At 31.1% G+C, this 16219-nt stretch overlaps 1 pseudogene; it reads left to right on the top strand.

The window, feature by feature from the left end:
- The first annotated feature begins 4303 nt into the window (after nt 1-4303).
- LOC125825691 (uncharacterized) lies at nt 4304-12984 on the top strand (annotated as a pseudogene).
- The last annotated feature ends 3235 nt before the right edge of the window (nt 12985-16219 follow it).

Genomic DNA, 16219 nt, shown 5'->3' with positions numbered 1-16219 from the left:
GTAACGACGGAACCCGGTCGTTATAGTATACTTTTCAAATTGTAGTACTACTTTGTGACGTATAGTATCGATTTGTCTTTATTTGCCTATTTTTATAAATTGTATTGTTATGTTATTATTAACAGAGAGATCAAATTCATGCAATTATTAGAAGGTTTCTCGATCCATGTATTAAATGTTAATATTTAAGAACATTAATTTCAATATTCAAGTATTTTCATAATAACAATCTTTGAATTATTATATATATATGATGATGAAATGAATGTTTAACTGAAAAGTGATTCTTTAAATAGTCTGTTGAAAAGTAAGACCGTGAAAATGTGTTGTTTATATCTTCCATATACATTTTTATAAATAATAAATTATAAGCAGTGGCATTAAGTTTGATATTTTAATGAAGTTTGTTGTTAATAAATTCTAAATATTAGAAAAGTACTACGTATACATGCACTGATAAATGCTTTGTTTGAAAAAAAATTCGAATGAAGTTTCAACATTTTTGTTTTTCTAGTGTTCTTAATATGCTTAGAATATATATATATATATATATATATATATATATATATATATATATATATAGAAAGAGAGAGAGAGAGATTTATTAACAACTTGTGCATTTCTTGTCCTGAGTGAGAGAGAGAGAGAGAAAGAGAGATAGAGAGAGAGAGAGATTTGTAGACAACTTGTGCATTTCTTGCCCTGATATTTTGAAGCAATTAATTTTTTGCTTGGTTTTGTATTTCTATGATGGATATGGATTTTTGACATATGTACTTGTTATTATTTGATTAGTTCATTATAATTATTAATTTTGTCGTGTTTCAATTCAAATTTTTTCTATCTATACTGGACAAAATATGCCTACTCAAAATGAACTCATCATTAATAAGCAATGGAGATTGAATGTTGGAGTTATACAAGATAGAACGTACCATATCACATATATTCACACATCAAATTCTTTATTGGATTGATTATTCAAGATAAGAAGGTACTAGCAAACAAATTTTTAAAAGTTTTTCTTAAATTTATTGTTTTTAAAGTTCTCTATTGGATTATATTGTGATTTTAGAGTTCTATAATTTCAAATACCCATAACGTTTATTAGTTAGTATGTCTTACAATTCCGTAACGCTTGAAAATATTCTTTCAAATAATTTCTTAATAATTTTCTTTATATAAGTTGTTTAGTCTAAGACCTTATATATTATACATATACTAAAATTTTGTGATGCTTTTGTTTTTAACCTCTCAAAGATAAACTTTTCTATTAAAAGCTACTACTTCCTCCATTTATTTTAGTTGTTATGTTGTGCTTTCCAAAAATTTAATTGGAAAAATACATAAAATTCCCCCTGAACTTGGCAGCGAAACTTAATTTAGTACTTTAACTTTACGGGTAATTCTTTACCCTCCTTATCTCTTTTCAGGTGAATTTAAATGCACCCAAATAGCTGACGTGGCAAGTCAAAAAATGTAATGCGCATAAATAGCAAAAATTAAAGAGAAAAATAATAAGTGGGCCCCATTTTATTTTTTTTAGCCAATAATATTTTTTTCCTTCATCTTCCTCACACCCCACCACCCTCTCGCCCTCAACCACTATTCCCACCTCTTTGATTTCTCCTTCTTTGAAACCCCCATTTAGACCCTATTTCTCCTCTTAGAAACCTCACCCTCTTTCTTTCTCTTCGGATCTGCCGCCTCAACCACCATTGCATCACCCTTTTCTTCTTCTTCTTCTTCTTCTTCGTTGAACTCGCCATCTTCTTTCTCTTTCTTTGGAATGCCCTCACCCCACCTCCATTTCCTTTTGATCTGTAAAAGTGTGATGAATAGGAAAAAAATAGAAAAGCCAACAACTGTTCTTGCTTCAAAATTATTGTTTATGGTAGTGTTTGAATGTGATGAGCTTGAAGATATTTTTAATGAAAAGTCTTTAATTTCTGCATTTCAAATTAAACTTTCAGTCATTATTTATTGTCTTAATAATGTGTCTTAAAAATTGAATGTGTTTTTGTGAGAATGATTTTGACATTTTGGATCGATCTTTCAATTGTGACCGAATTTGTTCAATTGCAATCGTGACTGAGTTGTGGAACATGGATCTCATTTTTTGAAACTTTTTTGCTTTCTAAAATTGAGAATAAATAAAAAGAAACAAAAAAATAATAATAATGTTCTATGTGGCGCTGATGTGGCATTGACATATCAATGACATGGCGCGTGTGGAATGCACTTGCCATTGTGAGACTGGTATTATAATTTTAGGGTGCTATTAAATTCACTTGAAAAGAGATTAGGGGGTAAATAATTACCCGTAAAGTTAAAGTGTTAAAGTAAGTTTTGCTGCCAATTCAGGGGGAATTTTATGTATTTTCTCAGTTTAATTTATTGCACGTTCAGATACTTTTTAGAGGTGGGTTTTGTTTATTTTCAGAACAAACAAACAAATAAATTAAATATGTTAATAATAATTATCATCAATTTAGACAATATACTAAAGTTACATAGTGATTTATTTTCATAAATATTCTATTATAACTATCATGGGATAAATGTTAATCTTCTCTCAAATAAAATTTATAATATCATTTTATAATAATTTAAAATTGTCAATAAATCAATATTTACAAATGTATTTATCAACTAATTGTGCAACGGACGGGCACGTATACTAGTATGAATAAATTTACTGAAGTAATTTTGTAGGATTTGGGCTAAGTCTTTTGATACTATTACTTATCCAACTTCTTTGACATAATCAATAAATCAAACGAATAGTCCATAAAGTTGCTTAAAAAAATATAGTATGAAAATATAGAATATGTACTACATTGGATATTAAGAAAAAGATTAATAGAAAACTTTAAAAAAAATTGGTCTAAAAATGTGAGAGAACCCCTCTACTTATAGTCAACAAAGAGTAGTATGAACAATTGCTTATTATGCCTTATCATAAAAGTCACAACGCTTCAGAAAAGTCACAATTCTTTGGAAAAGTGACAATCCTTCATAAAATTCACAACTCTTTGGAAAAGTTACAACCCTGAGGAAAAGTAACAATCCTTCAAAAAAGTCACAACTCTTTGGAAAAAGTCACAACTCTTTGCAAAAAGCACAATCATTTAATCTTGAAAGTTGTCTTCTTTTAATATATTTATATTATAAAATAATTAAATTTAGCATATGTACTAAATAAATAAATTTAGAATATGTACTAAAGAGGAAGGAGGAGAGGAAGAATAAAGAGGGGGAGAAAGAAGAAGAAGAGGAAGGAGAAGAAGAAAAAGACGAGGAGGAGCAGGAGGAGAAGGAGAGGAAGAATAAAGAGGAGGAGGAGGAGGAGGAGGAGAAATTATTATTATTATCGATATATTAATAAAGTCAAAGGCTTATTGAATCTTTGTATTTCTTTATTTCTTTTAATAAAAATTGTATAAGTTCAATTAAATAATTTTAATTACTTTACATAACCATATATTGAAAATGAAATATGAAATCACTATAATGAGTCAATACTTGAAAAATAATATTAGAAAATATTACTTAAAACAATATTGAGAGATAAAAATTCAAAATACTATTATTTTAGTATTTTATATGTTGTATGATGTAACTTTTATATCTTGTATGTATTATTAATATTATTATAGATAGTATATTGTGTGTATATTTGGTATCCATTATAAGTGTGTATAAATAGTATAATGTAAATATTCTATAATGATAGACAAAATATTGTGTGTATATTTAGTGTACATTGTAAGTGTATATATCTATGTATTTGGTAGACAATATAAATATATATATAAATATATATATATATATATAATATATATATATATATATAATATAATGTAAGTATTCTATTATTATAAATAGTTATAATTATTTCAAAATTAAATAGTTAAGAATACACTCTATTGATAATTGGATCAAACTTTCAAATTAATAAACACTGATAATAAATAATCATTATATAATGACTCAGTCCATTAAGTCCACTAGTACCTGGCGCAGTTGGCCTAAAAAATTGGGCTAACGGGTTGTGGACTGAGCCAAACAGAAGGTTTGCACTATTGAGCCCGGACCGACCCAGTTATGGGTGATCTAGCCTAGCTCGGGATCGGAGATCAGTGTAATTTTTAATGGGCCGGTCTAACCTGGCGTATCCCACATAACATGCTTAATGTCAATTATGATAAACTTCTGCTAGTTTGCAATCATATTTTCTTTTAGGGTTAAGAGGCTGCGCTGCAATTATGAATCCTCCTAAACCTTAACAACAAAAAAGAAGATGGAAAAGGGATTCTTCAAGGTTTTCATCCCTGAAACTAGTGCAAAGCGGCTGGTAAGTATACACCTCCCTCTTATGGTGTTTGATGTAATTTTTTTCTTGAATTTCTTCTTCTTTTTGGAGATGTGAGAAGCGAATATATATGGGGGAGGGGAAGGGTTTGTTGAGATCTAGATCTGTAAGACATGGCTGCCTCGTGTTATTTTATATTTTTTTTAATTGTTCTTTCCCTTTTAGCTTATTTTTGTGTTCTTATATTAATGTATTTGATCTATGATTGTTGTTGAATCTTTTTCTTAAAACTTTTCAATTGATAGTTTTTGAATATATGTGTTTTGAATAATTGGAGGGAAAGTAAAAGGTGGTTAGATGCCTTTTGGTGATGCAAATAAATTTTATACGTTTTTCTATAGTTGTTAAATTCCTGCTTTTTTATAAGTATTATGTTTAATTTAGTCCATCAAGGTTAGAGATTGCATATTTTATTTCAAATTAACAATATTATTAGCATTGAAGGAAGTAATTTTATGATAAAACTATGAAAATACCTCACATTTCATTTTATAGTTTCTAAAATAGCTACATTCTTGAATTCTAATAGCAAAAGTTTCAAACTTTGAGTTTATTTGAAATAATTTTTCATCTGAAACTTGTTTGCTTTTATGATATGATGAATGTGATTTAGTGAAATTAATGTTCTTTTACATTTATTTTTTCAAAAGTCAAGTTTTTTTTTCTTCACAGAAACTTCCCACAGGTTATACCGATTACAAGAATGGAATATTACCTAGAAACATTTTCCTAAGGGATCGGTTTGGAAATATGTGGCCTATAGGGGCAACCAAATCAGAAAAAAAATACTTATTTTGAAAATGGATGTGAAAAATTCATTAAGGACAACATCGTAAAGCTTGGAGACTTCTTTATTTTTGACTATGATGAAACTAGAATTTTTTACTTCAAACTACTTGGAAGAACTGGCTGTGTAAAGAAAGGAGTTGGGGGTTTAAAACTTGTTGTGAAGGAGGAAGAAGCAGAGGAAATGAATGTTGAACATCAAAAGAGTGTGCAGACAAAAGAGAATACTAGGGCTAGAGATAGCAAGAACATTTCTACTTTTTATGTTAGGGATGAGAATACCATGGTAGAAGAAAAAGAGGATGAAGACGAGGAATGTGAAAATACAGAAGAGGTTCCAGAAGAAGATGATGATAAAGAAGAAGAAGAAGAAGAAGAAGATGATGATGTTGAATACAAGGAAGAGGCGGAAGATAAAGAAAGGACTGGCATATTAAAAAAAATGACACCACATTCCAAAGGTAGAAAAAAATTAAAGATCTTTAAATACTCTTATGTTTCATTTAATATGCAATTCAATTCCTCTCTTGTAAGTATATTACTACAAAAATGACATCTATGAATATTTAGACATGATCTTGTATTCATATTAGTGTCATGATATATTTAACGATACAAGTTTTAAATGATTTTTGAAAAGGTTTAGTTGTTTGGTTCACTGACAAAAAAGCCTGCTAAGGGAACTTTTTTTTTTTTTAATTTTTGGAATAAAAATGAATAATCAAGTTAAATATCATTTTCGAATACTTTTATATGTGTCAAAAGTATGATTTCTTTCTGAAAGTCCACGTTCAATAAAAGACGATCTCGTAGAATAAAATATATTGACTAACTCTGAGTATCCATGTTATTTCTGTTTGTGAACTTGACCGGTTAGCTTTCTTTTGATTCAACTAAATGCAAAAGTGCAACTACTGGCAAGGTGAATAATCCTAATGACCAATTTGCTACAAATATAGTTAGAAGTGAACGTGCAACTAAGCCAAAAAATCCTTACTTTATAACAAATATATGTCCAGATAGGAGAAATCATCTGGTAATTATTAACCTATAACTATTTTAGTTGATTGTTTTATAGTTCAATCTTATAATATTTTCATTCAACAAAGTCTTTCTTCCTAATTGTAGTACGTTCCGGCTGAAGTGGTGAGAGATTACCAACTTGAACTCCCTTCAAGCATGACCATTCGAGACTCTGCTGGTAGAGAATTTGAGGCAAAACTCAAGATTTGGCAGGACGGTAGAATATGGCTAATTGGAGGGTGACACAGTTTATGTAAGTGGAACCTTATGGATAAAAATGATACGTGTATTTGTGAATTTGTGAGAGAAAAATACAACAAAGGCATTTACTTACAAGTTCACGTTTTCCATGAAGGAGAAGGTTCTCATCCCAACAAGAAATAAGATGTTGCTATTTGATATGGCTTTTATGGCCTTCAGTGTGTTTGTATGCAGAAAGATTTTGAAGACAATAAGTATTGTTGTTTGTTGACAAAATATTGAAGAATATTTTGGTTTGTATTGATGGATCTGGAAGTTAAGCCAATTAATTGACATTAAGACTAAAGTTTAGTTTATTTACATTCAAAGGTTAAACCATTATTTGGTCTACATCGATCTATTGAAAACATGAAATGTCCAGAGAATTTCTTATTTTTGTTTTTGCTCATATAATCTATATCTTAGGTAATCATCTTTGACTTGGCTTTGAAATATTTTTCACTCAGAAAGGCCTAACACAGCGCGCTACGTAGTGCCATTGATAGGGCGTGCAACGTGCCAAACAGTGCGCCATCTTGGTTGAATTTTGTGTTTCTGAAGTTTGGCACTCGGGATTGTACATTAATTAGTTTAATTTCATAAATAGTTGATTGACAAGTCTTCGTGGGTATGTTATCTAGACTAAAAATTCTATAATATTTGTACGATTGCGTACACTTGCTTGGTCATTTGGGCTCAATAAGTTTGCATCTTCTTCTTTGTTTAATCTTTAATCCTATTTCTTATTACATTTTGTAAATTATGTTATCATTTTTTCCATAAAAAATCATAATCCCTATTGGTTTAGAACACTCTTTGTTCTAATAGATTTGGAAAAGAAATATAATGTCCTTCAAAGATTAGCATAACCTTTTCCTTATAGGTTTGAGACTACTTGCGATCTATTTATAGGGGATGTCATTGAAGATTCTAAAGGATTGTACACTTCTTCTATTTTTCATAGTGAAAAACTCTCTCTACTTTAACTTTGAGGATTAGTCTAGCCTAACCTCGTTAAATCGTTGTGTTATTTTTCATTTCTATTTTATTTGCTTGTGATTGTGTGCTAGTTAAATAACCCACAGTATTTTCGCAACATATTTTATCTTGTATTTTTCAATTCTAGTATGGATAGATAAACCCATTAGCTGAGGTTGTAAACTCTTATTATATTTATAATATGAATGGGCTGGTATGAAGTTGTTTATATTTGTTATAGAAATGATAAGATTAATAAAATCTTTTAAAATTAATAAAAATGATAAGATTGTTAACTTCAATGTTTTTTCAAAATTATTTGGAAATGATACTGCTCTTGTTACTACACATCATATTAATGCCATTATTAAGCAGGGTAATTATGCAAATATTTATATGAGCATATTGGGTGAGCATATTGTTTCTTTACATGATAAATATAAACTCATCTCCATGATAAATTCCAATTCCAAAGGAAAAGATAAGGTTGCTCATAGCAGTATCCAGCCTCCCCAGAGATAGGTGATTTCAAGTTAAAAGACTTTTCGGATCTTGAGAATTTCTTGGGAAAGAAATTCAATGGTGGTGGTTTGAAGCCGATAAAAGTTGACAACTTTTTAGAAGGTGAAAGAAGTTATAAGAAAGAATTTTCTGATGATATTAATAAAATCTCAAAAAAATATGCTAGAAAGCCAGTCCAAAGGATGTACTACTATCCTATGCCTACTCCACAAGATGTTTTGTTGGAGGAGCATGAACACATTATAACTAGTAGTTATAATGGAAAATAAATCTATGAATGGAACATAGATGGTTACACGGATAGACAGATGTATACAACTGTGCATAGATGCTAATGTACAGTACTATATGTACAACTAACAAGAATAATGATAAGACTATTGATGAAATGATAATAGCAGGTTTTACTGGCCAATTAAAAGGTTGGTGGGATAATTATCTCAATCAGGAGCAAAGAGATAAAATTCTCAAAGCAGTAAAACAGGAAGGAGAACAGACTTTTACCCAAAATGTTGTTTATACCCTGGTTCTAAATATCATAGAACAATTCTCACGAAGTTGATCGGATAATAGTGAGACCATAAGAAGTCTGCTTCAAAATCTGAGGTGTAAGACTCTTACGTCTTTCAGATTCTACAAAGATGTTTTCTTAAGCAAAGTTATGGAATTGCCAGAGTGTAATAGCACTCATTGGAAGTCCAAATTTATAGATGTATTGCCAACTCTCTTTGCAGAAAGAGTTTGGAAAACTCTTAGGGGAGAAAATCATAGTATCGACTATGAGAATTATACCTATGGAAAGCTCATAAGTGCTTGCATACAAGAAGGAATTTCTTTATGCAATGAAATAAAGTTGAATCAACAGATTAAAAGGCATTGTCTCAATGAAAGATAATAGTTGGGAGAATTTTGCGAACAATTCGCTTTGGATGTTCCAAAGACAAAATCCAAAGATAAAGGATATTCTCCTAAAAAGAAATCTTCCAAAAAAGATTATGAAAAATGGAAGAGAAAAAGAGTTGAAAGAAAAGAAAGGCGAGCTGCCGGAAGGAAAAAAGAAAAAATATTTTATAAATCTAAACGAAAGTATGATAAGTCAGATACTTGCCACAAATGTGGAAGATTTGGCCATTATGCCAGGGATTGCAAATTCAAGGAGAAAATAAAAAACCTTGACATAGATGATAGTTTGAAAGATTCTCTTTATAAGATTATGCCTATTCTGATTCAGGAAAATCCGAAACAGAATATAGCAGTCAGGAGGACTCATCTACCAGCAAAGACCTTAAAGCTCTTCAACAAGAAAATTATACGTCTTCAGAGGATGAATTTACCTTGCCAACAAGGTATGGAATGTAATAAAGATGGTGAAGAACATGATCATAATAAGATCTACTCTCAGTTCAAGTAATTGAGTATCAATGTCATTGATAATGACAAAGTAATAGAGCTCTTACAAAGCGTAAAAGTTCCGGAAATAAGAGCTCAAATTATTGATAAGGTTGGTAGTACATCTACCTCGGAAAATCATATGAAGGAAGAGATTCCTACAAAAGAAGGTTTATACACCATGGAAGAGGTAAAAAACCTCTTACTTGAAAGGAAGAAACCTATAAGTTCCCCTACTACTATCAGTGATCTGAAACAAGAGATTAATAATCTCAAGGAAAACATTCTTCGTCTTAAAGAAAAGAATGTAATTATAGAAGTTTGGCTCGATAATATCAAAAGTCTTAAAGATTTGGATAATAACTCAGAATCGTCTTCATCTATTGAAGGAGAGAGTAATAATCTTGATTTTATAAAAAAAATTATTTTAAAAATGACAAGAGATTTTTTACAGAGTCTCAAAGCTTTTACGTTTCAAAAGTTTTATACTAAAATAAATCTTCTTATCGATTACAATTATAAAAAAGAATTAATTTCTCTCATTGATAGTGCAACTGATTTAAATTTTATTCAGGAAGGACTAAATCCTTCAAGGTAATTTCATAAAACTACCCAAAGCCTTCGTTCTGCCAATGGTAGTAAAATGGGTATTGAATTTAAATTACCTAAAGCTTTTATTTGTAAAGGAAAAAATTGCATTCCTCAAAGCTTTGTTTTAGTAAAAGATATTACTAATCAAATTATATTAGGTGTTCCTTTTATAAATGATATTTCCCCCTTACTTATTGGGATAATGAAAAGATTATTGCTACTTGGAATAAAAACCTTTTATATTAGAGTTTATTACAAACCTTTTACGAGGATGATTAATGAATTAACCTCGAAATTAATGTTGAAAACTAACCAAGTAAGTTTTATAAAACAAGAGATTAATAGCATTGAAGTTGATAATATTTTACAAAATCCTAAATTAAAGGATAAAATTGCCATTTTAAAAAATCAGTTCTCTATTGATATTTGTGGAGAGCATCCTAATGCTTTTTGGAGCAGATAAAAACATGTTGTCCGCCTCCCCTATGAGGAGAAATTTATTGAGGATAATATTCCTACTAAAGCTAGACCTTGACAGATGAACGTAGACTATCTGGAGTTATGTAAAAAGGAAATTGAATCCTTGATACAAAAGGGACTTATAAATCATTCTAAGTCTCCGTGGTCTTGTACAACATTCTATGTTAATAAACATGCGGAGGAAGAAAGAGGTGCACCCAGGTTGGTGATTAATCATAAACCGCTTAATAAAGCGCTAAAATGGATCAGGTACCCTATTCCTAATAAAAAAGATTGATTAGATAGAGTTTATGATGCCATTATATTTTCTAAACTTAATTTGAAATCAGGTTATTATCAGATTCAGATAGTTGAGTTAGACAGGTTTAAAACGGCTTTTAATGTCCCAATGGGTAAGTATGAATGGAACGTTATGCCATTTGGTTTAAAAAACGCTCCATCCGAATTTCAAAAGATTATGAATGATATTTTCATGCCTTTTAGTAATTTTATAATTGTCTATATAGATGATATTCTAGTATTTTCCAAAAATGTGGAAACTCATTTCAAGCATCTTGAATTGTTTAAGAAAACTATTATTCAAAATGGCCTGGTTATTTCTCAGCCCAAGATGGCTTTATTTCAAACAACTATTAGATTTTGGGTCATAATATTGAAAGGGGTAATATCAGCCCAAATATTAGAAGCATCGAATTTGCAACTAAGTATCCTGTTATCATAACTATTAAAACTCAGTTGTAGAGATTTCTTGGAAGTTTGAACTATGTTGCTCCGTTTATAAAGGATCTAGCCAAGGATACAATTATTTTATACGATAGGTTGAAAAATAATTCAAAAGTCTGGACAGATGGTCATACTGATGCGGTAAAGAGGATTAAGGCAAAGGTTAAAAACCCTCCTTGCCTAACTTTGGCCAATCCAAATTGAGAGAAGACGGTTGAAACAGATGCTTTAGAGATAGGATACGATGGTGTCCTGACACAATATTATCCGGATAATAAGCAACAATATATTGTTCAGTTCTATTCAGGAAAATGGAACGTAGCCCAAGAAAATTATGCCACTTTAGCTAAAGAAATTTTGGCTATAGTAAAAAGTGTTCTAAAATTTCAGGGAGATCTTTATAATCAGAAATTTTTGATAAAAACTGACTGCAAAGCAGCTAAATTAATGTTTAATAATGATTGTAAACACGATGTTTCTAAGCAGATGTTTGCAAGATGGCAAGCATTATTAGCTCCATTTGATTTTGAGATTCATTATAAAAAAGGTTCAGATAATAGTCTGCCTGATTTTCTGACTAGAGAATATTCAGACTGATTGATCTTCTTCTTTCAGGATGAGACCTTCATAGCCACCACCTTCAAGGAGGGGACGAGGAGGAAGAACAAGAACAGGAAGATGAGGTCATATCGTCGCCCAACTGGGTAACAAATAGCTAATAGTAGCAATTAATATTGCCTCGTCAAGTGGTCTTAATACAGACCATCCTATGTATAAGGGATTCATGGATTTTATGAAATCCAAAAAAGCAGATAATACTCTTAAATCTTACTCCACATTCCTCATGGATGAAGAAAATACGAAAGTATTTGATCTGAATGATAAAAGAGAAGTTATACTCCTCTTAGAAAATAGTGACTTGAAATGGAAGAATGATCCATGGTAGATAATGTCCAGATATCTGGATACAGTTCGTTATACTACGACTGTTTATAAATTCAGAATGCACTATGAGATGATACTCTGAGCTACAGGGTCAGGGGAATTTCAACATTTCTACCCCGCGAATACAAGAGAAGTTATAACTTCTCCAAAATTTTAATAAAAAAGATTTTAAGTCCTGAAGAATGGGGAATGAGCCCCTTAAAATAAATAGATTATATCCATCCTAAGCAAAAGGTCGTTGTAAAATACAATTACTGGGATTATGTAGACAGCTTTAATAAAGCCTTGGTATACGAGAATCCTAATAGAAAGCTTTCATGGTTCATAAAGATTTGTTCTAATGTATTTGGCAGGCAAATTTCAAATTGGTTTTGCAAGTGGTGGACTTTATATAGTCCTTCGATAAAAATTCTACCAGAACAATGCAAGAAATTATATTCTGAATGGATAGATATATCCCCTAAGCTTATAAGTTTGCAAAGAGATAATATTTTCTTTGAAGGAATGTCATTAATGTATTTCTTTATAGAGTTCTCAATCCCATGGATTATGAAATGATCTGTAAAAGTTGATAATACTTCTAAAGGGTTCCCGTGTCTACAAAGAACTTTTTATACAAAGTTCTGGAACAAATTGGTACACAAAGACCTTGAAGGCAAAATTCAATTATATCCAAATCAGAGGCTATAGCCATGTACATGGAAGAAGTCAAAAGAGACTTAATAAAAAATCTTGATATAGATATTGGAGATGATATTTCCATGGCTTCAACGAGTCACACCAACAACGATGATGAAGAATGCATAGCTGGCGAAGCGCAGAGTGATCATAGCAATGAAGAAATAGATATTGATGCTCTTTTAGCTAAGTTCCAAGAGCAAGTGGAAGAATCTTCCAGCAATGCCACCTGCAAAGGCAAAAACAAGAAGTGAAAGAAGACACCACATGAAAAAATAATTGGGGTACTAATGCAAGCGACTTTAATAAACAAGAAGACTTTTGATAAAGCAGAAAACTCCAAAATAACTTTAATAAAGGAAAGAAATGGAGCCGAAAGTAATATGTTGGCCATGTGAAATAGTGGAGAGGCCACATTAGTTTGTCGGGCTTATCTCTTTATTATTGGCATTGTAAAAAGTGTGGGCCACTATATTTTATCTTTTAAAATTATTTGACCTCTATATAAAGAGGCAGAGTTTCATTTAGTAGAGGCAGGTTTTAGAAAACCCCCTCTCTCTCTATCTTCCTCTCTAAGTCTTGTAATATTTTCGTTGTAAGTTTTTCCTAAGTTGGAATAAAAGGCTTTCAATTTGGTTTGCACATCAGCGGGTTTGGAGCTCGACTCCAGGTACTGTTCTTCCTTTATTTATTTCTTTATAAACTTAGCCTAAATGAAAAGCTAAACTATTTGTGTTGAGCTACAACATACTAAGTTACTATAAGATATGGCGTTTGTGTCAATTATGAAGACAATTTGAACAGCTAGACTAAGGTCAATGTAAGTTATCCAGGCAGGTTAGTGAAAGGTTATGAAAGGCTGCCGAATGAATCCGTTGAATTACCCGTTGGCCAAGGAAGGCGCAAGGCGTACCCGGATAGTAGGGGATTTCATCAGCTTTCATTAACTATTGCCAGGACTACATATGTCAGTAAAGGTCCCTTATGGTTTGACTGAACGGTCCATTACTTAAAATCACCTATCTCCAGGGGAGGCTAATTTTAGAACACTTTTTACTATAGCCAAGATTTCTTTAGCTACAATGGCATAATTTTTTTGGGTTGCGTTCCATTTTCCTGAATTGAACTGAACAATATAATGTTGCTTATTATCCGAACAATATTGTGTCAGGACACCACCGTGGCTTTATTAATGCTGTCAACATAATCCCATTAATTATATTTTACTGTGACCTTTTGCTCAGGATGGATATAATCCATTTCTTTTAAGGGGCTCATTCCCCATTATTCAGGAGTTAAAATCTTTTTTATTATAATTTTGGAAAAGTTATAAACTTTTCTTGTATTCGCGCGGTAGAAATGTTGAAATTCGCCTGACCATGTAGCTGAGAGTATCATCTCATAGTGCATTCTATATTTATAAATTGTCGTAGTATAACAAACTGTATCCAGATATCTGGACATTACCTGCCATGGATCATTCTTCCATTTCAAGTCACTATTTTCTAAGAGGAGTATAACTTCTCTTTTATCATTCAAATCAAATACTTCCGTATTTTCTTCATCCATGAGGATTGTGGAGTGACTGGAAGAGTATTATCTTTTTTTTGGATTTCATAAAATCCATGAATTCCTTATACATAGGATGGTCTGTATTAAGACCGCTTGACCAGGCAATATTATGTGTTGTTATTAGCTGTTTGTTACCCAGTTGGGCGAGGATATGACCTCATCTTCCTGTTCCTATTCTTCTTCCTCGATCCCTCCTTGAAGGTGGAGACCATTAAGGTCTCATCCTGAAAAGAAGAACATTAATCAGTCCAAATATTCTTTAGTCAGAAAATAAGGCAGACTATTATCTGAATCTTTTTTTTATAATGAATCTCAAAATCAAATGGAACTAATAATGCTTGCCATCTTGCAAACATCTGTTTAGAAACATCGTGCTTACAATCTTTATTAAACATGAATTTAGCTACTTGACAGTCAGTTTTTATCAAAAATTTCTGGTTATAAAGATCGCCCTGAAATTTTAGAACACTTTTTACTATAGCCAAAATTTCTTTAGCTAAAGTGGCATAATTTTTCTGGGTTGCGTTTCATTTTCCTGAATATAACTGAACAATATAATATTGGTTATTATCTGGACAATATTGTGTCAGGACACCACCGTATCCTATCTCTTAAGCATTAGTTTCAACCGTCTTCTCCCAATTTGGATTGGCCAAAGTTAGGCAAGGAAAGCTTTAACCTTTGCTTTAATCCTCTTAACCTCTTTATTATGACTATCTGTCCAGGCATTTAGATTATTTTTCAACCTCTCATATAAAATAGTCGTATCCTTGGCTAGATCCTTTAAAAACGGAGCAACATAGTTCAAACTTCCAAGAAATCTTTGCAACTGAGTTTTATTAGTTATGATATCAGGAAACTTAGTTGCAAATTCAATGCTTCTATTAATTGGGCTGATATTACCCCTTTCAATATTATGACCCAAAAATTTAATATTTGTTTGAAATAAAGTCATCTTGGGCTGAGAAATAACCAGGCCATTTTGATTAATAATTTTCTTAAACAATTCAAGATGCTTGGAATGAGTTTCCACATTTTTGGAAAATACTAAAATATCATCTATATAGACAATTATAAAATTACTAAAAGGCATGGAAATATCATTCATAATCTTTTGAATTTCAGATGGAGCATTTTAAAAACCAAATGGCATAATATTCCATTCATACTGACCCCTGGGGACATTAAAAGCCGTTTTAAACTTGTCTGACTTTGCTATCTTAGCTATTTGAATCTGCCAATAACCTGATTTCAAATCAAATTTAGAAAATATAATGGCATCATAAATTCTATCTAATAAATCTTTTTTATTAGGGATAGGGTTCCTGATCCATTTCAGCGGTTTATAATTAATCACCAACCTGGGTGCACCTCTTTCTTGCTCCGCATGTTTATTAACCACGAATGTTGTACAAGACCACAGAGACTTAGAATGCCTTATAAGGCACTTTTGTATCAAGGAGTCAATTTCTTTTTTACATAATTCCAGATAATCTGCGTTCATCTGGCATGGTCTAGCTTTAGTAGGAATATTATCCTCAATAAATTTCTCCTCATAAGGGAGGCTGACAACATGTTTTTTTCTGCTCGAAAAATCATTAGGATGCTCTCCACAAATATCAATAGAGAACTGATTTTTTAAAATAGCAATTTTATCCTTTAATTTAGGATTTTGTAAAATATTATCAACCTCAATACTATTAATCTCTTGTTTTATAAAACTAACTTGGTTAGTTTACAACATTAATTTCGAGGTTAATTCATTAATCATCCTCGTAAAAGGTTTTGTAATAAACTCTAATATAAAAGGTTTTTTATTCCAAGTACCAATAATTCTTTCATTATCCCAATAAGTAAGGGGGGAAATATCATTTATAAAAGGTACACCAAATATAATCTGATTAGTAATATCTTTTA

The sequence above is a fragment of the Solanum verrucosum genome, unplaced genomic scaffold, assembly GCF_900185275.1.
Source record: "Solanum verrucosum unplaced genomic scaffold, falcon-dt-bn FXZP01000066.1, whole genome shotgun sequence".
Taxonomy (NCBI): Eukaryota; Viridiplantae; Streptophyta; class Magnoliopsida; order Solanales; family Solanaceae; genus Solanum; species Solanum verrucosum.
This window is presented reverse-complemented; position numbering and strand designations above follow the sequence as displayed.